This window comes from Peromyscus californicus, unplaced genomic scaffold, assembly GCF_007827085.1.
Source record: "Peromyscus californicus insignis strain IS unplaced genomic scaffold, ASM782708v3 Scaffold_4__1_contigs__length_199733344, whole genome shotgun sequence".
Lineage (NCBI taxonomy): Eukaryota > Metazoa > Chordata > Mammalia > Rodentia > Cricetidae > Peromyscus > Peromyscus californicus.
In genome coordinates this window covers 51,097,425-51,121,342 of record NW_026294562.1, presented here as the reverse complement: position 1 = coordinate 51,121,342, position 23,918 = coordinate 51,097,425, and the positions used below count along the sequence as shown (strand labels likewise).

General features: G+C 47.5%; 1 protein-coding gene across 8 annotated transcripts in view; it reads right to left on the bottom strand.

Annotated features, from left to right (window-relative positions):
- The window catches only part of Cd6 (CD6 molecule), a 42,076-nt gene that overhangs the window by 16,219 nt on the left and 1,939 nt on the right, over positions 1-23,918 (bottom strand). The gene's annotated exons all lie outside the window — the stretch shown is intronic.

Sequence of the window (23,918 nt, the reverse complement as noted above, 5' to 3'; positions counted from 1 at the left end):
TACTGTATTTTAAGCAGCACATGGGCCGCATCCATATCTGTTTTTGCTGGCCACATGCACCGGGCACAGAGCCTCACCCAAAAGGGGTGCTGAAAGGATAGAAATAGATGGAGCTCAATCTTTGCCAGTGAGGAAAGATCCTCAGAAAAAGAAAACACGTTCTCCTGTGGTGAGGTTTTCTGTTCTCTGCCTGCTTTGTGTTCCTCTAAAATGTCCGTATATTCTACATCAAAATAAAAACGAACTCACCCACTCACTCATAAATTTTCAAATACATGCACCAGGTGCTGTGAGCAGCACCAATGAAATGAGTTTTGGTGCTGGCTATCCGGGCATTCTGCTCACACGGCCCTGCAGAGGAAGCTAGAACACACCATATGGCCAGGTTAACCAAAGCCAAGTCCCTCCTGGGGAAGAAACAAACAGCTCATATGATTGCAAGATCTGGGCATTTTCCCTGCAAATGTCAGCATTCTCTAGGGGGAAGGGGCGCAGTGGAGGGATCAACCAAGCTCAGCACTGGCAGAAAGGGATCTGGGTTGGGTCTGGCCATTAACTTGCTGTATGACCTGGGGTGAGTCCTTCGCACTGTCTGGCTCTGCTTTCTCACGGGTATAAAGAGTAGACGACCATTTTGATCTCTTCTACCCCTTACACTCTTTGATAATTAGATTAAAATCTAAACTGAGAGAGAACAGCTAGTGAACACTTGCTATGTGTTCTATAGATGTAGCTATCACTCAGCTGTTTTACAGGGAAGATGGACTATTGGCCCCAAGAGCCCTCTTGAATGGGCCCCTTATCAGTCTGTGTCACCATCAAACACAGACACAGCGAGGTGCAGCGAATGGTCTAGGGACACCCAGCTGGGTGGTAATAAGGGCAAGCCCTGAACCTGAACAGGCTAGCTCTTGAAGTCACTCACTAAAGCCCCAAGAACAGACCAGACCGTGTCTTTACACACCTGGCACTCCACTGCAGAGGCTGGGCCACTGTCACTGTGTGTGGAGAGCTCACAGCCTAAAGGCCACCAAGAACATAGATCTGGGAGACTAGAGATTGTCTTGTCCAGCTTGGAGGGAGAGTCGCGTGTGCTGTGGCCCCCATGACAGTGGGCACACAGGGCACCTGGCATGTGGTTTGTACGGCTGAGGAATGGAAAGCCCCATTTTACTGAATTTGATGCATCTCTATTTAATTTTAAGTTCAATTCAACCACTAGGGAGCTTTTCAAAAGGATAAATTATCGTCATTGTCACCATCATCGTGTGAGGTGGGGGCTCACGCTACAGTGCGTGCATGGAGGTCACAGGACAACTCTGTGGAGCTGACTCTTTCCTTCCACCTGTATGTGGATTCTGGGGATCTGATCCATGTTGCCAGGCTTGCTGAGCAATCGTCTTTACCTCCAGAACCATCTCCATTGGCCCGAAGAGCTTCTAAAATAAATGCCTGGAACAACTTGGGTATAGCAATCTCCTTTTTCAATTGGAAATTTGTGAAATCTAAATACAGATTACTTCCTTTCCTCCTCCTCCTCCTCCTCCTCCTCCTCCTCCTCCTCCTCCTCCTTCTCTCTCTCTCTCTCTCTCTCTCTCTCTCTCTCTCCTTCCTTTATTCTCTCCTTCTCTCTCTCCCTTTATTCTTTTCTTCTTTTTGAGACAGGGTTTTGTTAAACAGCTAGTTCTTCTGATATTTGCTTTGTATCCCATACTAGCACTCAGCCATTTTACTGCCTCAGCCTCATGAGTGCTGGGATTACAGGTATGTGTTACCACACCCAGTGCAGATTGCTGATTTAATGTCCAGATTTAGATGTGCTTTAAATAGGAAGTCCACACTGTATTTTAATGACTTAATGAGGGGAACAGAATACATAAAAGGGGCTCACTAATAATTATTTTGATATGTTGAAATGAAAATTGTTAAATTAACTTTTATCTGTTTGATAAAGGTAGCACCATTGGTTTGGGGTTTCAGTATGAGTTCACTTTACTTCACAAGCCTTACATTTTCCATTCACCCAAGCTACCTAGGAAAGACTTAGGGATGCAAAGAAGTCTCTAGTACTTGACTGACAGAGAGACGTACGTGAATGTCAGAGACTTGAGGGCTTCCAACCTCAAAGAACTTCAATCCCTCAGGCCAAAGAAATCCAGCTTTGCTTGTGTGCCCGAGTGTGTGTGTGTGGGGGGGGGGGTATGTGAACACACATGTGTGGTGTATGCACACACCTGATTGTGCAGAGGCAAATGGTGGGTGTTGGTGGCCCGTTCTTTCACTCTCTCCCTTACGTTCTTGAGATAGGGTCTGCCACTGGAGCTTGGCTGGTGACAAACAAGTCCTAGGGTTCCCCTGTCTTCCCCTCACTGCCCCAGTGCTAGTGCTACAGGTGTGTGGCCACGCCTGGCTTTTTTACATGGACGCTGGGGATTGAACTCAGGTCCAGACCGAGAACGCAGCAGCTTTTGACAGCATCGCTGCCACCATAGCCCACAGCAGAAGATGTTCACCTGTGTGGCTCTTTCATGCCTTCCTGAGTTCTGTTATTTCTCCTTTCCTTTCTGCCAGTGAGTCCAGGGAGATGAAAAGGGCAGTCCAGAACCTCTACTCTAGGGTCTTCACATTCCAGTAGGGTGTGGGTGTCCCCTGCCCCAACCAGAGACAGTGCGAATATGTGAGCCAGGTTCTTCTCAATGCTGAGATGAGCCCATTTAACATTTGCTGAACTCAGCTTCACGCTGGGAGCTGGGGTGGGTGGGAAGGAGATAAGAGGAAACAGAATGATCTAGGAAGTAGAAGCAGCACATTTTCAGAGCAGTAATTCTTCCCCATCATGGCCTCTGCTCTCAAGACATTCTTTTTTCATGATTTAGAAGAGGGACTTTGGAGACAAACAGTGATTTAAACCATCACTACCAGTCACCAGCTGCAGGCCGTGGCAAAGGCAGTCAACCAGCTAGCTGTAACCCGGGTTGGGGCACAATACACATGGGATTGCTCTGGAGGCTGATGTCTGAAATGTTGAGGTCTTGGCACATGGCAGCCACTGTTACCACCCTTCACCCTGAGGCTCCGACCTCACTTCTCTAGTTCAACTCTGAGTGGATTTGAGAGTGCAGAGTCCTTGGCATCAGGGTGACTTTGGGGCCTCTCAGCCTTTGTCTTTGCACAGGAACAGTCCTGCTCTCACCAAGGCCCCATGCTCGCCTCCTTCTTCCCGTCTTTCTCCTTAATCTTGTTAGAGCTGCTGCTCCTTCACAACTTAGCTGCTGGTTTCCCTGACTCTGCAAACGTGGCCTCCTCTGTTCCCGAAGAGGAGATGAGGGCGCTGGTTGCCACGGCAACACGAGTTTCTCTCTGTGAAAAGACTCCCTGCTTGGCCTCCAGGCCGGCTCAGATTGCACCTTCTTTGCAGCTACCAGACTATAAGATGAGGCACTACTTCACAGAAAGTAAAGAGCACTCGAAATAAAATTCCCAAGAGAGGGCCGGGCGGTGGTGGCGCACGCCTTTAATCCCAGCACTCGGGAGGCAGAGCCAGGCGGATCTCTGTGAGTTCGAGGCCAGCCTGGTCTACAGCGCGAGATCCAGGAAAGGCGCAAAGCTACACAGAGAAACCCTGTCTCGAAAAAACCAAAAAAAAAAAAAAAAAAAAAAAAAAAAAAAAAAAATTCCCAAGAGAGCCCAGCAGCCAGGAACGCTGGCTTTCCCCCTGCCTCATACCTTTGATCTCCCACAAAGGATTCAGACTAGAGTAGAAGAGGAAGGCCAGGTCCCTTCCTCAAGTCTCTCTCAGTGGGAGATCTTAGAGGTCTTGGTATCTGGTTGGGGAGGACCATCTGTTCTAGCAGATGTTACACAGTAGATTGGAATCAAACATGAGTGGGTTCAGAACTTAGCCTTGGAGCTAGGGATGTAGCTGTATCAAGTGAGGATGGACTGACTGCTCCAAGGTATGGTTGAGGGAAGGTTTTTATTGTAGATAGAAGAGAAAGTACAGCCAGAGGCGCCTGGAAGAGTCTGGAACAGGGAAAGAAAGTAGTAGATTAAACATGGCCGGCAGACTGAAACAGGCCATAAGAGGAGAGAGGGAGGGAGAGAGGGAGAGAGGAAGAGAAGAGAGATCGAAGAGGGCCAAAAGAGAGGACCACGAGCCAAGAGGCCACATGGCCCATATGGCAGGGTTCTATAGGAATGAGGAGCTTGGGGAAGGGAAGCAAACGCATGAAGTGGAGAAGTTTAGGGTAGGGACAGGGTGAGAAGAGCTGAGAGGAGTCAGGATGCATGGGCTCTGTAACAGGTGCTTGCAATTCTGAGAACCTGGAGGCCAGCATGCACTTTGGTTTGCTAATAGACACCACAGTAGCCATTTGTCCTGTTTCTTTCCACTGGGCAGTAGTTCAGTTGGGAGAGTCATTGCCTGACTAACATTCATGAGACCCTGAGTTCCATGGCCACCATCACACACACAGATGTAGTGGTGCACACCTGTACACCTAGCACTCGGGGTAGAGGGAGGAGGGTGACAAGTTCACGGTCTTCCTGAGGTACACTGTGAGTTAGGGGCCAGCTTAGGGTACATGAGGCCCTGTCTCAAAAAACAACATTTATTTTTTAAAACACTCAATTTTCCCTTCCAGTGGAGTGATCTCAAGCAAATCTCTTCACCTCTTGTCTCCTCGTGTGTGTAAAAACCTCATAGGACTGATGTAAGATCACAAGAAGAACCCACTCAGGGAACTGACTCTGTAAGTGCCCAAGAAGGCCTTGCTGAATTGACCATTACAAATGTATAATGTGTGTGACAGATATGTGTGTGCATATATGTCTGGTGGGTGGGGAAAGCAGATTACACCCTAAATATACAGGACATCCCTTTACTTATAATAGAAATAGCATAGAAAATGGCTGGTGGTGATCCCTTGATAAAACTCAAGGTATTGGAAACCATACCTTCATGTGTGTATCCTAGGAAACAAAACCTCCAGGGTGTTTTCATGCTGATGTATGCAAAAGACGTTCACTGTTAACAGGAGAAATTGAGAAGCAATCTAATAACCTATAAGTTGTAAGTGTAGTGTATTGTATGCAGACCCGAGTACCTAATTATGAATGAAGTAGTTCATTGGCACATCTTCAGAACACAGGGTGAAAGTTTAGAACAGTGTGTCCCATAGCATGTCATACATATTGTCTATACCCTGTGCAATCCTGATCTTGGCTGATCATAATAGCTAAGCAGGGTGAGGCCTGGTTAGTACTTGGATGGGAGAATACCATCTGTATATAATTCAGCTCATATCCTAATACTGCCCTCTGTGAATGGATTAATTTTTGTGTAATAAAAATACAAAAACATGGAAGAAAAGAAGCACACACCCTACTGGTTCTAGGGGATGGATGCTCTGGGTGGCAAAGACATGGGAGTCTTTTGATAGTATCTGTATGCTTTTCATTCTAATTAATAATTTCCTTACAAGATCTGGGCAAATACGGCAAATGAAAACATAGTTTAAGTCTGAAGGATAAGACTTATGACATAGTCATAAGTTTACATTACATTACATAGTCATACTATGACTATGGCTTGTTTAAAACACTCATAGTACACTTGTATGTTTGTGATAGTTGTCAAAACACTTCTGGAAGGTTCTGTAATAGAGTAGTAACGACATCCATCTTTGAGGGCCATCAAGGTGGCTCAGTGAGGAAGGCACTCGCTGCCAAGCTTGGTGACCTGAGCTCTAGCTCCAGAACCTACGTGGTGGAAAGAGGGAACAGACTCTCAAAAATTGTCCTCTTACTGCCACAAGGAAGCTGTGACATGCATACTAAATAAATAAATAAGACCTACCTGTGAAGGTAGCATTATTGACATTTTTCTGCACTTTGGAAATTCTGTAACATTTACTATTTTTTTTTTTTTACTAAATTTACTGAAATTTTAGTGAAAAAAAAATAAGAACTGATGAATGCATATGTGGGAGGCCCTTGTAAATCAGCCGAGTCATGGTGATGTGCCCTGCCAAATGTCTTCTTACCCTGTCTTGGTTGGAAAACTATGATTTTCACTCTCTGCAATGGTGCTCAGAGGTAAATTTATTGGTAAAGAGACAGGACTTAAGAGATGAAGGAATTTTCAGGAACGATAGAGCTCCTAAGAGGCAGAGTAAGGATCTGAGCCCAGACTGGGACTGTTCTGGACTCCATTAATTATCACTCAGTCACCTCAGGGTGATTCCCACAAACCCTGGTTACCTTTGTGATGGACGGACGGAAGAGTCTTAAGGCTTACTTCACTCCACCAGCATTTCCTGAGCTAAACCCAGGCCAGCTGCTCTTCTGTAAGGAAGTGGAGGTCCAGGACCCTGGCATGCTTTCTGCCCATCATCCAGCTTGCAGGCCCAAGTGTTAAGAATTCCGTCTATAAGCTGTAGATGCTGACAGAAGCGAACAAGGAGGGCAAGGACTGCTCTGTTGAGGCAGGGTAGCCAGCAAATCCAGGAAGATCTTGGCTTTGTTTTCTCGGTTCTAAGAATCACAGCCAGGGTCTAGCATATGCTAGGTAAGTAAGGGTTCTGCTTGGAACCACATCCTCAGCCCATTGTTCTTTTGGTGTTTGGGTTTGTTTTTTGATAGGCTGCCCTTAAACATTGCTGCGTAGCACAGGTAGGCCTTGCACTTCCGACCCCCTACCTCAGCCTCCACAGCTAAGGTTATAAATGTGCACCACCAGGCTTGGCTGAGTTTAGGAAGTTACTGAAGGAGAGGTCAGTGACCTTCAGGTTAGTGACCCCTCAGGAAGGAACTTCTCACTGGTCTGGTGAAACATATCCACACGTACCAAGAACTCCCCCTCTGCCTAGTGGCTGAAATATGTTACATCACAGGAGGGAATGCTATGAAACCCATCTCAGGGGCCAGAGAGATTGCTGCTGAGAAGAGCTGACTGATCCTCCAGAGGACCCAGGTTCGATTCCCAGCACCCTCAGGGCAGCTAGCAACCACCTGTAACTCTAGTTCCAGGGGCTCTGACACCTTTTTTTTGGCCTCCACGGGCAGCGCACACATAGCACACAAACATACATGCAAGCAAAACACCATACGCATAAATAAATCTCAAAAGAAAAAAATCCACCCCACAAAGTTATCAGCCCTAGGTCACACGGCTTAGAGACAACAGAACGAGAATTAGATCCAAGTTAGCTCTCCAGATCCACTCTTTCTAATATAGTGTGTAGCTTCAGCATATGAGAGGAGATAGAAATTTCATACTGGACGGCGGGTGTGGTGAACAAAGGCCTGGCGGTAGGATGGGGCTGGTGTGTTGGACTAGACTCAAGAGATTCAAGTGAAGAAGAAAATTGTCTAGCGCTTGGCTACCTGTGTGAAAGCTGAGCTAGCTTCTGTAGGCTGGAAGGGGCAGAGGTTGAAACTGCTGTGCTGAATATCACCTCCTGGGGCCTGTCCCCACCCACTGGCTTGAGTGGGGTAGGGGGCTGCAGTGAGGCCTTCTGGGGATGCTGGGGCAGCAGTTTCTGGGCAAACAGAAGTCTGAATGTGGGCAAGAGATGAACAGTCTCCCTGACGTGGGGTGTGGGTTGGGGGCCAAGGATGATGACAAGACCTTTCTAAGACAGCTGAGATCTCCTAAGAGAAGGCTACTTTGACGTTGGGTGTCCAGAAGCCACTAGAAGTCATCTCTCCTCAGAAGGAAACACAGGCTGCTTCCAGGCTGGACCAGAGCCCAGAGTACCCTAGGCCTCAGGAACAAGCCCTAGCTCAGCAGCCAGGCTTACAGGCATCTCTCCTGTGTCCATGGGCTTCATAATCCAACAGGCCTCCTTTCATCCAGCACCTGGCTTTGTATGAAGTCAGGAGGAGTAATGCCAGCTTCAAAAAGGAGCTAGGGATGAACTGAGGGTGCACAGCCTGATGCTTCATGACCACCATGTGTCATTAACAGTTGAAGTCTAGAAGTCACCAATGTCCACACAGATCTGTCATAGGTTCAGGGTTCACAAGGCCTAGGGAATGGGGGTGGCATCTGAATGCCCACCATGAACCCTTGTTTTGTATAGTAATGTGCTCATTCGTCTATGTTAGAGACCCATGGAATCTCAGGTTCCGGATGAGAGCATTCAGGTTCTTGTTAAGCAACAAGTTCAAAATTAGATAGTAGGTGTCTCTGCATCCAAGCCCATACTCTGAACTACTTGGCCATATGGTTATCCTATACAACACTGTAAGTCACGTTGTAGATGCTTCTGTGACAACTCCAAGTCTTTCCAGTGACTGTGTCTTTAAACTCTTAGTCTGGGAGGTGTTGGTTGTTCATTCTTCTACAGATTCCTTTTTTCTTAGCCAGCTCTGTGCCAGCCTGTCCTGGTAGAGTTCACAGATGACTATGATCATCAAACAACCTAAGCTAACTAACATGTACCTTTTCAGAGGATGAGTGGGCAAGATGTAGTTGTGTAGACAGTAACCTGCCACTCCTACTGTACCCCCCCACCCACATGCACACCTTATTTTTTTCATCAATGAGACGGTACATCAGGGTACCCATATGCTTCTTGGCAAAAATATTTGAATCTTGACTTTAATGCTGAGAATGCAGTGTTGCTTTCTCAGCCCCTGAATGTCATTGGTCAATACTGCTCCTTCATACAAAGTCCATAAGTCTTCAACATGGGGCTAACAGTGACTTGATGGAATGTTTGTCAAGGCCAAAGTGTATGGTCTATTTGGGAACTTCTGAAGAGGCAGCGAGGCCAGGCTCTGGCCATCAGTACCCACTGTTTTGGGTGATGGTCTGCCTCAGATGGATGGCCACCTGCCTGCTTACCCCCAGCTTTCTCTTCTGGTTTATGATTTAGTTTCTGTTGTTTTGTTTTGGTTTGTTTGTTTGGTAGGTTGGTTTTGATTTTGGTTTCGGTTTTTCTAGACAGGGTTTCTCTAGCCCTGGCTGTCCTGAAACTTACTCTATAGACCAGGCTAGCCTCCGACTAAGAGATCCACTTGCCTCTACCTCTGGAGTGCTGAAATTAAAGGTGTGCAACACCACACACAACTATGATTTCGTTTTTGAATTCTGGAGTCCTTGGGAGAGACAGGTCAGTGCAACAGCTTGAGAAGTTCTAAAGAGCCAGGCTGAGGTGGGTTCAAATCCCTTGATTTCTGTTGTTGATCCTCAGTAGGTTTTGTCAACCTAACCTCTGTCCGAGGGACGTCGGGCAGTAAAAGAGAGCATAGTCACCCAGGGCTTGCCTTAGTAACCACCCTGGGGACATTCTTACACAACCATCCTGCAAATCTGAGGCTCCAGAAATTGTTTTCATAACTCTGTTGGCGGTGAGACCTGATCTAAGAAGCCATTTGCGATCTTTATTTATCCTCTGAGGTGTGAAAAATCCTATATTTTACTGCTGAGGTGTGAATGTAAGTGGTTCCAGTGGCTTCCCTGCCTCCTACTAAGACATTGCATCTTGGACAATATATGCATCATGCCAACTTTTGAAAATCCAAGCCAAGTGTGAAAAGGGCCACCTTATTCACTGCTGGTGGGGTATTAACTAGCATAGCCATTATGAAAATCAGTAGGGAGGTTCCTCAAAAAGATAAAAATAGAATTGCAATACTCCCAGGTACATACGCAAGGGACTCCCTCCCATTACACAAATGCTTGTACATTCTTCTCAGGAAATAACACCAGCCTGGATGCCCATCAGCCTCTGAGTCAGTAATGAACATCCAGTGTATATACACACGGAATTGTTACTCAGCTATTAAGAAAAATGAAATTATGAAATTTTCAGAAAAAGAGAGAGAACTAGAAAAGACTATATTCAGTGAGGTGACCCAGGGTCAGAGAGAAACCACACATGTCTTCTTTCATACCTAGAGCCTACTTTTTAATGTTTGTGTATATGTAAATGAGAAGTTGTGTGACGGATTAAGGCTCTAGGAGACTGGATAGGAGACCACTAGAGGGGACTGAGGGGTTTAGAAGGGTGAGGTTAAACATGTGACATACAAGTAGAAAGAAAGCTATTGATGGGAGGCACGGAGGTTGGAGGAGAAGCCAGAAACAACAACCTAAGTGCCATAGCAAGGGGCTGGAGAGATGGCTCCGTGGTTAAGAAACCTGCTGCTCTTGAAGAAGACCTGGGTTTGGTTCCCAGCACCCACAGCAGCTCAGAACCATCTGTAACTCCAGTTCCAGGAAACCTAGCGTCCTCTTCCAGCCTCAAAGAGCACCACACATGTTCATGCATACATTCAGGCAAATATTGATACACATAAAATAAAAATGAGTAAAAATTGCCGGGCAGTGGTGGCGCAGGCCTTTAATCCCAGCACTCAGGAGGCAGAGGCAGGCGGATCTCTGTGAGTTCGAGGCCAGCCTGGTCTACAAAGTGAGATCCAGGAAAGGTGCAAAGCTACACAGAGAAACCCTGTCTCGAAAAACCAAAAAAAAAAAAGAAAAAAAAATGAGTAAAAATTTTTCAAATGCCATGATGAAACTTAGTTATTTTGAAGCTAACAAAAAAATATAGTGAACCAGGATTGGTGGCACACACCTTTGATCCCAGAACTTGGGAGGCAAAGGCAGATCTCTGGGAGTTGAGGCCAGCCTGATCTACAAAATGAGTTCAAGGACAACTAGGGCTACACAGAGAAACCCTGTCTCTGGGGGAAAGAAAATGTAAGTATTATTCTAACACAGAAATGCCATAATTATCCATTCTTGTTCTTTTATTTTTTGGTTTGTGTATGTGTGTGATAATTTTATCATTAAAAATAAATGCTGGGGCCGGGCGGTGGTGGCGCACGCCTTTAATCCCAGCACTCGGGAGGCAGAGCCAGGTGGATCTCTGTGAGTTCGAGGCCAGCCTGGGCTACCAAGCGAGTCCCAGGAAAGGCGCAAAGCTACACAGAGAAACCCTGTCTCGAAAAACGGAAAAAAATAAATAAATAAATAAATAAATAAATAAATAAATAAATAAATGCTGGAGCCGGGCAGTGGTGGTGCACCAAAACTACACAGAGAAACCCTGTCTCAAAACAAACAAACAAACAAACCAAAAAAACAACAACAAAAAAAAAAGAAAAGAAAAAAAACTTTTAAGGGGTTGGGGATTTAGCTCAGTGGCAGAACCCTGGGCTCAGTCCTCAGCTTCAGAAAAAAATAAAAAAAGAAAAAAGAAAAATAAATGCTGGGCTGGGCAGTGGTGGCCCACACCTTTGATCCCAGCACTCGGTAGGTAGAGCCAAGTGAATCTCTGTGAGTTCGAGGCCAGCCTGGTCTACAAAATAAGTTCCAGGACAGGCTCCAAACAAAGCTACATAGAGAAACCCTGTCTTAGAAAAATAAATAAATAAATAAATAAATAAATAAATAAATAAATAAATAAATAAATAAATAGACAAATAAAAATATAAATAAATAAATGCTGGAATCTTAACTCCAGCTACCCCAGAATGTGACCTTATTTAAAAATAAAGTGTTTAAGCCGGGCAGTGGTAGCACACACCTTTAATCCCAGCACTTACAAGGCAGAGGCAGGTGGATCTTTGTGAGTTCGAGGCCAGTCTGGCCTACACAGCAAGTTCCAGGATAGCCAAAACTGTTGCACAGACAAATCCTGTCTTGAAAATCCCCCAAATAAATAAATAAATAAATAAATAAATAAATAAATAAATAAAGTGTTTATAGAGTTCATCAAGTAAAAATGAGGTCCGTGGGGCAGTTCCTAATCTAATATTACCGATGTCTTCCTAAAATAACGCAGATGTAGAGCCCAGGAAAAAGGCTACGTAAGGTGAAGGCAGAGACTGGAGTGGTATTTTTCTTTTTATTTTGTTTGTTCCCTGAGACAGGGTCTCCTGTAGCCCAAGCTGACCTTAAACTCAATATAACTGAGAATGGTCTTGAACTCTTAGTGCCCCAGCGGCCACCTCCCAAGTGCTAGGATTACGGTGTACACCGCCATGCCTAATTTATACAGCGTTGTGGGTTGAAGCTAAGACTTACAGCATCCAAGGAAAGCAGTCTTCCAACTGAGCTATATTCCCAGTCCTGGAGTGATGTTTCTGCTAATCAAAGGAACACCCTAGATGGACACAGACCTGCAGAATGGAGGAGATGGGGACAGGTGCCCCTCACAGCCATCTGTAAGAACCCCCCCCCCCCCCCCCCCCCCCCCCCCCCCCCCCCCCCCCCCCCCCCCCCCCGTGGCTGCCCTAGTGACCCTGTGCTTAATTCAAACCTCCGGGGCTGTGTGAAAATAAATGTCTCTTATTGATGCTACCTAGCCTTTGGGACTTTGTCACTTAACCCTAAGACAGTAAACCACCCACCTCTGCACTCATAGCCACAACAGAAATTCAACAGCAGCTTTGTGGGAGGAGCCTAGAATTCTAGAGAATTCTAGGAGAGAGGAGAGGAACCAGCAAGAGGGAGGGATGGATCCTCCTTAGCCAGCAAGTCCTTCTAAAGCCTGCGTTTTGTGACTATGTTGATATGGCTAGAGTTAAAACAGTCTCACAGATGCTAAATATCATCTATAGAAGCCTTAGGGAGCCACAGGGTCCGTCACAGCCTGGAGTTGAGGGGCTGACCTACTGGCTGCACTCATTTTACCTGAGAGAGGATGGGGATTTTCTCAAACTCACAGCGGAAGGGCTAGAGCTTCATGTTGTTTGAAGACCCCGGAACCCGTGTGCTAACAGCCACTCCACAGACACTACTCAAAACCTGCCTAAGGCCTCCTTATCAGCACCCCCACCCACGTGCTGACAGGCCAAAATGTCCTCTATGCTTCTGAGAATTAAAAACTCCCAGCTTCAAGGACAAAGAGTGGGCTGAGTGAAGGTACTGGGTGAGACTTCTGTTCTGTTTGCGTTCCTTTTTAATGTGGTTGTTACAACTTTTTTACAATAAGGATGACTAATGTTTACATTGTTGCTGAATTTTCATTAGAATTGGGTGGGAGCGGTGAGAAGTGGCAGAAGAGGCCAGCTACTGTGGCGGTCTTGGGCAGTAAGTCCCGGATCCTTTCCACAGCTTCAGTCTCTCTATTATCAAAGGGTACTTTTAGACCGGCTAGAGTCTGGTGAGGGAGCCAGAGGGCACTCCCTCGGTTACCAGCACTGACTTAAACTGTGTTTCTATCCCTCACAACATGGCCGCTCCCCATCATCCCATTTGCCTCTGCCCACTACTACTCCCACAGTTAGTGAAACTTTCCCACAGCAAACTTGGTTCAGAAGACAATTTAAGATAAAAGATTAAACAGCACTGAATTGCATAGTAAGCAAATTACACCCTTTCTAATTGCCCAATCCTTAAAAAAAAAAAAAAATCTGAAGTGGTGGAGATGCCTCAGTTGGTAAGGTGCTTACTGCCAAGCTTGACAACCTGATTTGATCCCCAGAGAGAACCGACTCTGGCAGATTGTTCTCTGACCTGATACACATACTGTGATTCAATATCACACATGCAATATGAACACACACTTGCACACACACACACACACACACACACACACACACACTCATTCACAAACAACAATAAGACAAAAAATCTGAACATAGCGTTACCAGCTAACACCTACCGCTTTCTAAGTGAGAACGGGCCCACTCAGGCTTGGTGGCGGCTGCTTACTGACCCCTTTGTCTCCAGCATTTGGGTGTATATGTATAAATATATCATATATGTTAAACTCTGACTTCACACTTCCCCCGGGTCAATTCTAAATCCCAGGTTCGGTGACCCTTGCTAACTTCTCTGACCCCATCTCCGCTCCCGCACATCCCTGTGATCTCTTCTTTCACATCTGGCCTCCATGGCAACTATTCCCTTTGCCTGGAATGACTTCTTCCCTGATGTCAGCATCCACGGATGCAGGTGTCACCCAGGACCCTGCTCATATGCCCTTGGAACTTTCACATGCATCTCTAACCCAGGCTGCTTTTTCACGCTTCCTGTGCCTACTACTTTCTGGAATGATACAATTTTAAAAATGTGTTTATTTAGCTCTTTCCCATAACTTCTGTAGCTTAAAAAAAAAAGTATCCAACACATAATGCTGGAGTCCCAACAAGCTGAAGGAGAACTCTCCGTGGGGGCAGAGAGTTACTGAGTCAAACTCCAACATCTGAGGCACGGCAGTACGCTTTAATCCCAGAGAAGAAAGAGAAAGTTCTAATAGCGAAACACAGCAAAAAGTCATGAATTAAGCCAACAACGATGGGACAGCCCATCCCACAGGCTTCCTGAGGTGGATCCAGAGGTGGATACACATCAACCTATGACAACAATGCCCAAGGAGGCATGACTCAAATCCATCAGGAGCAATCATCAGACTAACCAGATAAGGGACATTTCACAGAACAACTGTTCGGTGTATTTCAAGAAGAGCGACATCATGAAAGAGAAAGAAAAGGCTGGTAAATCATTCTAGGTGGGGCATGAAGCAGAATTTTCTTCTGGAAATTACTGGACTGCCCACAGATTCTCAGTAAAGTCTGGAGAGTAATAATACTGCGTCTGTGGTCATTTCCTGGGATTTGGAAAGTGCACTGTTATGTAAGAGAATGTCTTGTTTTCCCAAAAACTAAAGCTTTCAACCCTAAATGGGACATTTTTTAACACAACACACACTGTCAAGGTTCAGGGGCTATCTTGGAAGAGGAAGGAGAAGAAAATGGAGGAGCTGGAGGATGGGGACGAGAGCTGTGAAATGCCGTCTTCCGAACGCCGACACAGCCAGCGCACACAGCAATAGTGATAAACTCAGCTTAGATACACAGTAGTCAGTGATATACACAGCAGCTGTCGCTACAAACTCAAGATGAAGCCAGATGAAATTCCTATACAGATGGGAGAGGTGCGCTCCAGGCCCGACCTTGCCGAGGAACTGTTGGCAGTTGATGGCTTTTTACAAGACAGAGAACCATTCTTCTAGGGTGTGGTTACTGAAGCTTCCCCATGCTACAGTGGATGACCCACACCCATGCACATATGAGCAGCACTAACTGGACGTATTGGGTTATAAAAGGGGGCAGGGAGTTAGGAGGGGGGTTATTGGGGGGGAAGGGAGTTGGAGGAGGGGATGGAGGGTATATGTGACCATATTTCATTGTATACATGTATGAAATTCTCACAGGAAAAAAAACCCTAATGCTGGGCATGATGATACACAAATGTAGTTCTAGCTACTTGGGAAACCGAGGCAGGAGGATTCCTTGAGCCAATCTGGGCTACATAGTCAGATTCTGAGACTCTGTCTCCAAAACAAAACAAAACAGCAGCACAACCTAAGAAACAAAACTAAAACATATTGGAGTGTTTAGGGGGAAAGAGATGGTGTGTCCACAACCGCTCTCAGATAGGTATGAAGCCAGTAACAGACAACAGAAGTCCACTTTGAGAGAAGAAACCCACTTCGAGAGAAAATGATAAAGCAAACAAGGTGTACTTAATGGTTGGGAGTCTGGGTGAAGGCTCATGGAAAGTCTTTGTGTTATTCATGAAACTTCTCAGAAAGTTTCAAATTAAATGGCTATGATAAAATTTACAAGATAGAAGAGAGTGAGGGAGAAGGAGGGAAAGAAGGGAAGGAGGGAGGGAGGGAGGCAGGGAGAGAGGGAGGGAGGGAGGGAGGGAGGGAGGGAGGGAGGGAGGGAGGGAAATGAAAAAACACAAGATTAAAAAGTTTCCAGAATTTAGGGGCTGAGTCAGCCGGTGATGGGCAGGGTAGAGGGGGTGCACAAGACAGCTCCTCTCTCCATCCAGCTGGCCAGCAAATTGGAGCCCAGGGTCACCTGTGTTCAAGTGAGACCAGGTTGGACCATAGCATCCCCTAGCTATTCTGGCATGAAGGTGTGGGACTGAGCATGAGCCAGGCTCACATCACAGGTAACTTGAGAAGAGGTCCCGGGGTGGGAATGGGAACCTGTACAGTTGCCTTCTGGCCTTCTCTCCCCAGACCTGAGCACCTCACTTCCCACTCTGTAGTTCATTTTCCTCCTCTGGCAATAGGAGCCTTTGTCTGGCCACTCTGGGATTCCTCCAGCTTAGACATCATTGTATGTCCAGTCTCATCTGGACAGAAATGCTTCTCCGAGGAATTCTTGTACCCAGAAAGAAGACAGAGAAGGCTAGAGTGATGAGCAGGGTAGGAACTGGGTCTCTGGCAGCCCAACAGTGCACTGTTACCTCTGCCCTGACCCCAAGTCATCCCCTGGCACCCCTCCAGGAAGAGGTAAACACCCTAGCTAAAAGCATGTTGCTATGCATATAAAACCCTTCCTCCTAACCCCACTGAGGAAGAGGCAGCTAGTGGGGGTGAGCTGGTGCCAGGTCTGTTAGGAACTGAGAGTCGTTGGTATCAGTTTGCTCTTCTGGAAATGGGGCAGATCTCTGCTCAGCTCTGCCCCCGGTTCTGAAGATGCAGCAACTTCTCCTGTGTCCTCCTGACCCAGACAGTGACAGGTGACCCCTAACTGAGGATGGGCGCTCAGAAGAGCCCCCAGCTCTGAGTCTTCTCCTCTCCCAGCCAGCCCCCACCCCCCAACAGCCCATGCATGCCTTCAGTCCACACAGACCCCCTTGGGCATCTGTTGGCACTGTCTGGAGACATCAAGCTGGCCAGGGTCATGAGAGAGGTCGGGAGTGGCCTGAAGACGTAGAGGCTGGATCTTCTAATATCCTCCCATCATGGACACTTGTGGAGACCCAAGAGCTGGGTCTCTTGCAAAGGAAAGCAAGCGGTTGTTTCCCGTGGTGAAGACCCAAGCTCTCAGGTGTGCCAGGCCCGGCCCCAAAGCTTATCAACTACTCTATCGTCTTTGTTAGGGGCCATTTTCAGGCAGGAGGCTGTCGGGCCACAGAACCTACAAAATGGCGGGCGGAAATCTGGGCCAAGCTTTGTTCTTCCTCTGTGTCCCATGCCTCAGCCACATCATCCCCTGCCGAAGAAGCTATGGGGCCCTGGCAGCATCCCAGGACACCTGGTATTGTTCTCAGTGTGTCATAGTTAGTATTTCATGGAGGCGGGATCTGTCACTGGCTTGAACTTACCATGTTGACTGGGTTAGCTGCCTTCGAACCCCAGGGATCCACATGTCACTGCCCGCCCCCCTCTGCACTGGGATTACAATTACATTCCACCATGCCAGGCTTTTGTTTTCTAACATGGGTTCTGGGGATCAAATGCAAATCTTCATGCTTACGAGGGAAGCACCTTACCCACAGAGCCATCTCCCCAGTCCCAGACATAATTTTTTTCCCCTTAAATTTAGCATTAGACACCATTCAGACAAATTACATAACCTTCTGTGCCTCAATTTCCCTACCTCTCAAATGGGGGTGGTTGCCCCAGAATTGTGAGGACAGGGTAAGAACAAACATCTAAGCTGAGACTTAGAAAATGGAAGTCGCTAGTGATGGGTGGGGGTTATATATAGTTCATTGGCTTGTATCTGTGGCCACACTACGCCAGGTTGACCTGGTATGTATGCCCACCTTCTTCATAATGATATGACTTTTGTTTCTTGTATCTTAATGCCAGCACAAGGCTTAACACAGAAGGAATGTGCTAAGATGGAACCTCCTACCAGGCAAGCTCCCCCTTGGCTCCTGGTGCCTCTTGAACTTCAATTTCCTGCCTGGTCCTGATGCTCATCTTAACTGCCAGGCAAACTCTCTGAAGGGGAGCCATGGCAGAGAAGGCAGCCATGCTCTGTCTCCTGTGTTGCTAAAGGCCTTCTGGAACCACGGAACCACTGAGCTCCCCCAGGCAGATCGTGGACTCAGTGGTGAGCAAGGAAAAAGAGGACAGTGCCATTTGGGGAAGGAGCTTCAGGACTTGCCAATCAGGACTCTTACTTGTGGAGGAAAGGGCTCTGGGCTGCTTGGGTTCTGGCATTCGTTAGCTATAGATTTTGCTAAGCCTCCATTTCTGCTCCTCTAAAAGAGAATTGCCTTGTAGTAAACAAGTTCACTGTGCAAATGGCACCAGCTTAATGACCAAATCCTCTGCACATGCACAAGGTTAATCACTTTCGGCCTCATGTGACACATTTCTAATATAACAATTTGGAACACCTCAGTTTGCTCAGGAACTTTGGATGCATTATCTAGGTTGACTTGACCACCTAAGCACCCAGGCATTGCTGTCTGTGGCCTGCAGGCACACAAACAACCCTGGGGTCTCCTAGAGGTGGGCCTGAAACAAACCTGTCTGACCCCAGGGTCCTGGCTGGGGCTGTGACACACTGTGTCCATCCTGCCTGAGGTTGGGTGTCTACTGGACCTCTGCCCTCTCAGCCTGTGATCTCCAGGGATAGACTTAGAGGGCAAGGATTTTTAGATCCATCCTCAGTGTCCAATATGTTCATTTTCTAGGGAGGAAACTAGCACCAGAGTAAAGAAGGAACTTGCTGGACATTACCCTGTAGAGTTTGTTAAGGTAAGAGCTGGTTCCCAAAACCCATCCTGACTTCACCCCTTCAAAGACTCCCCTTCTTCCCCAGGTCACAGGGAATCAGTTTCCCAGAGTCAATTGGGAGGTGGGAGGGAACAGCTCAGTCAGCACAAGAACCTGACTTCAATCCTCAGACCTCATACAAAATAAGCTGAGCCTGGGGCCTGTGTTTATAGTCCCAGCATCGGGGAGAAAGACAGGCAGGTCCCTAGAGCTAGCTGGCCAGTTACTCTCATCTAATTTGTGAGTTCCAGGCCAGCCAAAGATGCTTTTTCAACAAGCTAGCTGGCTGGCTGCTGAGGAGCTGTCTGGCCTCTAAATAAACACAAGCCAGAGTTTGGTCAGCGGGCATGAGTTCAGATGTCCTCCCTCTTTCAAGGCTCACCGGAGAAATTCGGGGGCTTCTCAGAGTGCTCTGGGTCAGCCCGTTATGGAACACATATCCAGAATGTTCCAGGCAGCTGAGCAGCTTCCTCAGATTGAGTCTTGTCAAAGGGGCCTAGGCCCAATCCCTCTGCCTTTTCTTTGGTCACCGTTTCCAAAGTGCAAGTACACACCCAAAAGTTTGCACGATGGCTTAGCTGGCTGCCACCTCAACACTATCACTGCCGAGCTGTTTCTCCTGCAGCCTGTCATGGAGAGGAGGGCCTCCTGTGGGGCTAGTTGTAAATGCCTCTGGTACCCACAAACCTCCCTTTGGAGGAAAGAGAGAGTAGCAAAGCACATGGCTGGCGTCTAGTGTCTAGTGACATCTTTTTGTCTCCACAACATTTATTTTTACTGATAGCATGTTCAGGTGCTTTCCAACAGCTTCCCCCGTGAGCCACGTGGAGTCTCTTCTACGAATAAACACCAGACCCCTTAAAAACGTCCTTTAAGAAGGTTCAAAGGGTGGAGAGCTGCAGAACACTGGCCACCTGGGAATGACAGCCTACAGGGGCTCCTTAATACAAGTCTCCAGCCTGCTACAGGCACTGAAATTTGTGGCTTCAGTCTGTGTGTGGTCCAGGCATGGGGAAGGTGACGTGGTCTTTTTCTATCAGACCAGCCAGCCCTGTCCTGATCAGCTGGAGTTGCTCACTGGCTCACTGGCTCACTCTTTCTTCCTTCCTTCCCTCCCTCTCTCCCTCCCTCCTTCCCTCTCTCCTTTCTTTTCTCCTTCCTTCCTTCCTTCCTTCCTTCCTTCCTTCCTTCCTTCCTCCCTCCCTCCCTCCCTCCCTCCCTCCCTCCCTCCCTTCCTTCCTTCCATGTATATGGGTATGCTACGGTATACACATGGCTGTCGGAGAACAGGTTGTGTAAATCTGTTCTCTCCTTCCACCATGTGGTTCCCAGGGATCTACTCGGGGTCACCAGGCTTGGCTGAACCATCTTGCTGACCCCCACCAACAGCTACTTGTTCTTTCTTGTCTCCGGGGAAAGCTTGGGATTTTTAGCCTCAGAATCCAGCAGCCAGGGACTGGCTGTATCATAAACTTTCTTGTAAGGAAATGAGGCTGGTGTGAGCAGCAAAGAAGGCCTTGGCAACCAAGAATGAGCATGGGCGCTGTCAGCAATGTATCTCGATCCTCTCAGATCACTCTGAAACCATCTACATCTGCCCAACTGTGCCAGCTCTACCACGTGGGACGGCCACTGTTGGAATAGCCAGGCCAACTGTCCCCTATTAGCTGTCACCCGTGGCCAGACAGTGCAAGACGCTAGATGATGCAGAAGCTTGCCCTGTCTTACTGATGCATCTGTGAGCTGTATTACGGGCAGGAAGCCGTGGCATGAAATGGAATGGAAAAGTGAACACGTGATGGATTTTAGTCACCCAGGTGAGGACACAGGCATAAAAGATTAGGTTTGTGTCCCTAGGACCCAGAAACTGTGGGTTGAAGGACTGACCAGTTGGAGGACAAAAGAACACAGCATGGCCCTTGGCAGCACAGAAGAATCACACCTTCTATTTTGGTAAAATGACAAAAAAAAAAGCTGACCTTAACTTGAGTCCGCCGACATGACAAATTCTCCCTGCTTGAGAAAGTCCCAGCCTCCAGCACACCCTTCCAGGGAGGCTAGACTTCACAAAACATACCTGATTGAGTAAATAGAACTTTCTAGTCTTTCTAGAGATGCGCAAAGTGAAAGGTGGGTCAAATTCTGTGCATCGATCGGTATGTAAAAATCCCGTGTTTGCGATGTTTGAGGACATGCGGCCCTCAGAGCTCGTGCACGCGATGGGGCAACTGCTTTCACTTCAAAGTTTAATTTAAAAACTCAAGAGGATTTGATAATGTCTGCCAACATCATTAGAATATTTAGGAGAATATTTCGAGGTCACTTTGCTTATGTCGGAGTCTTAGGTCTAAAAACACTCTTCCTTGGGAAGACTTTGTTTTCTGCTGTAAAAGGAAAGGGAGTCGTGGTCCCGAGAGTTTAGCTCGCAGCAGAACTCTTGCCTGGAACCTGCAAGGACTGAAGGTCAGTGAGGGGTGTGTGTGAATATTTGAGTCCTTAGGTTCCTAAATTCAGTTTAGAATAACAAAGATGGGTTGGCAAGATGGTTTCATGGACAAAGGTGGTTACGGCCAAGCTACATCCTGAGTTCCATTCCCGAGACCCACATACAGGAAGGAGAAAACCAATTCCCAAAAGTTGTTCTCTGACCTCCACCTGTGCTGTGCCATGCATTAATGTACGCGTGCGCGCACGCACACACCCACACACTATATATATGTATATACACACACACATATACATATATATGTATGTATATATATATACACACACACATACATATATATGTGTATATAATTTTAACTCGTTTTCAGAATTTCTTTTGTGCTCTGCACTGACACAGCTCAGATGGAAGTAGCACAGTGGCCGCCATGTTGGACAGCGTAGAGCTGAGGGAATTAATTAGCTAGAATTAATTAGTAAGGGGCATTTACTATTTAAAGAAGTTGCTCTCTTCAGCCTGATTGGCTCAAAGGCCCCTTGAAGTGGCCAAGCTTACAAGTAAGACAAAATTTACATTTGCAAATAAGGAAAAATAGATAACTTTTTCAAAATTAAACCATTTCTGCATGTGTGGTGCTGGGTGTCAAAGTGGGCGTCTTGCACACTCTGGACAAATGCTCAGCCACTGAGTGGCATCTCCAGCCCCAAGGACTATTATTTTAAAATAATTACAAACTGCCTATTCAGTGCACAGAAGACTTTATCCACTCATCAGGAATGCAAGGATTAGGGGAAGCTAATTATTATGGGAGCTCAGGCCCTTGGTGAGTCAGAAGCAACAATGGATGAAAACTTCAGCTTCAGAACCCCGTCTCCCCTCTAATCAGGGCTTCGGGTTCACTATCTCAGTCTCCTTCCCCTTGGATGATCAGGACACCGAGGCACGGAACTGGACCCGGGCAACAGGGGCGCACCATCGTGAACCAGAGGGTCTGTCTCTTTAAGCCGTGGTCACCCAGAAACATTTAGGCCTTGCCAGGGGCCCTGGGTGGAGAAAGCTGTATGGGACTGAGCAGGGAGCTAGGTACCGGGCCTAGGAAGAGGAGCAGCAGAGGAGGGTCCTGCAGCTCTCAGGAAAGCCGGCATCCCCCAGCCCCTGGCATCTGTCAGCCCCTGAGCCTCAGAATAGAATCAAGCAAGGCTTAAACCACTCAGGCTTGACCCCGCTCCTGGGCAGAGAGCTCCAGGACTTCACCAGCTTCACTCTCCGGTCTCCTTTGTCCTTGTTCATCATTTCCTACCTTTTCCTTCTCTTTTCTCTTAATGACCTTTCCCCAAGCATGTGTGGTCCAACACAGATCCACCACCCCATAAGCATTTCCGTGCCCAGCCAGCAGGGCCTACCAGGTCAAGCAGAGGGGAAGGATGCTCAGGCCCTGGGCTCAGTGTCTCAGCCTCCCTAACATCAGCAGGAGGGAGACATGGGGACATTTGAGGAAGCAGTTTTCCTTACACCTGCAAAGCTCATCCTCTCGGGACATTTCTCAGTGAGATATAGACCATCAGTGATCAGTGAACAAGCATTGCCCAAAGAGGGGACTATTCCCTGCTCAGAGTGCTGGACAAGCTCAGAAGAAAATAACCATTTTTTAACCAGGATGTCTTGATCCTCTCCCTCATCACCCCTTTAACTAAGGGTGTGTGTGTGTGTGTGTGTGTGTGTGTGTGTGTGTGTAGGCCTTAGGCTCCTTGGCTGGCATCATTTCAATTGCCACAGATTGGGTTTCGCCACCATTTATTTTTATAATTTCCCTTCTTCCCTTAATTCCTGGCGAATGATAAGGGTTTTCCTCTAACAACATAACAAAGTTGTTGTTGTTTCAAAACTAAAACTAAACTTGTATCGGTAACAAAAAGTGAGTCAACTGACATCCACGCCGGGACAGGAAGGAGCCGAGGGTACTGATACCGTGCACGGGGCAGGTATATCTAAGGGTTGGCTCTGGAGCCTGCCTGCTGCTGAGGTCTTCTTGCCTTCCCGTGGGCATCACCCTCCACTCATCTTCTCAGAGCTAGGACCAACCACCAATCAGCCTCAGCGCAAAGGGCTCCTGTATCCGGCTCAGCCCCAGCCCCCATTCCTACTGGGAGGCAGTGGAAATAGAAGGAGTTGGTATGTTTGAAGCCCCAGTCTGGGTGCTCAGCAGTCCTTTCCCTTTTGGACTTAATCCTGAGCCTGTACCGGGCCTCTTAACAAGGGCAGGGATGGTGGCACGGATGGACAGCAAGAGGCAGGAGGCATCTCACCAGTTGCAGTCAGCCTGGACAGAAGGCATCTGAGACCCAAGAGCAAGTGCTTTGGAAACACCTGATCGAGAAAGGACAGCAAAGCCCAGGCCCCTCCCGTGCAAGACATGAAGGTCCCACTTCCAGAGTAAAATAACTTCCCATAAGCCAATTTGACACCAGGGAGCATGGAAGACATGCCTGCAGGTCCAGACAGAGGAGACCATCCTTTAGATATCCCCAAGTGCTCACAGCTTCTGAGACAGCCCGATATCCCTGCCCCTCTACCTGGGCTCCCCTGCTGTAGGGCAGACCTAACTCCTTCGGCCATAAGTCTGTTTCTATACCACCTTCCTCTCCTCAAAAGAAAATCCCAGCATATGCAGGGATCCCTGATTTCCAGGGCTGTTGCCTGTTCCAGCTAGCTATCTCCCAAGTGTCTGGGGACCCCAGGCCTTTGCTCCAGAACCCTGGCCCAAGGAGGCAAGCACACCTCAGCACTTGGAGGGTAGCTTGGGACCTCAAGAGCCTTCCTGATCATTTGTGTCTCAAATGAATCCAAGCAGATGAACTGAAGTCACCAAGAACAACAGTCTAGAGGTCCCCCTGGGTCTCCCTGGGTTCTGCCTCTGGTCCTGGTGCACCCCACCCTGGGGCTTAACATGGAAAATACTGTTGTCGGTTGGTCCT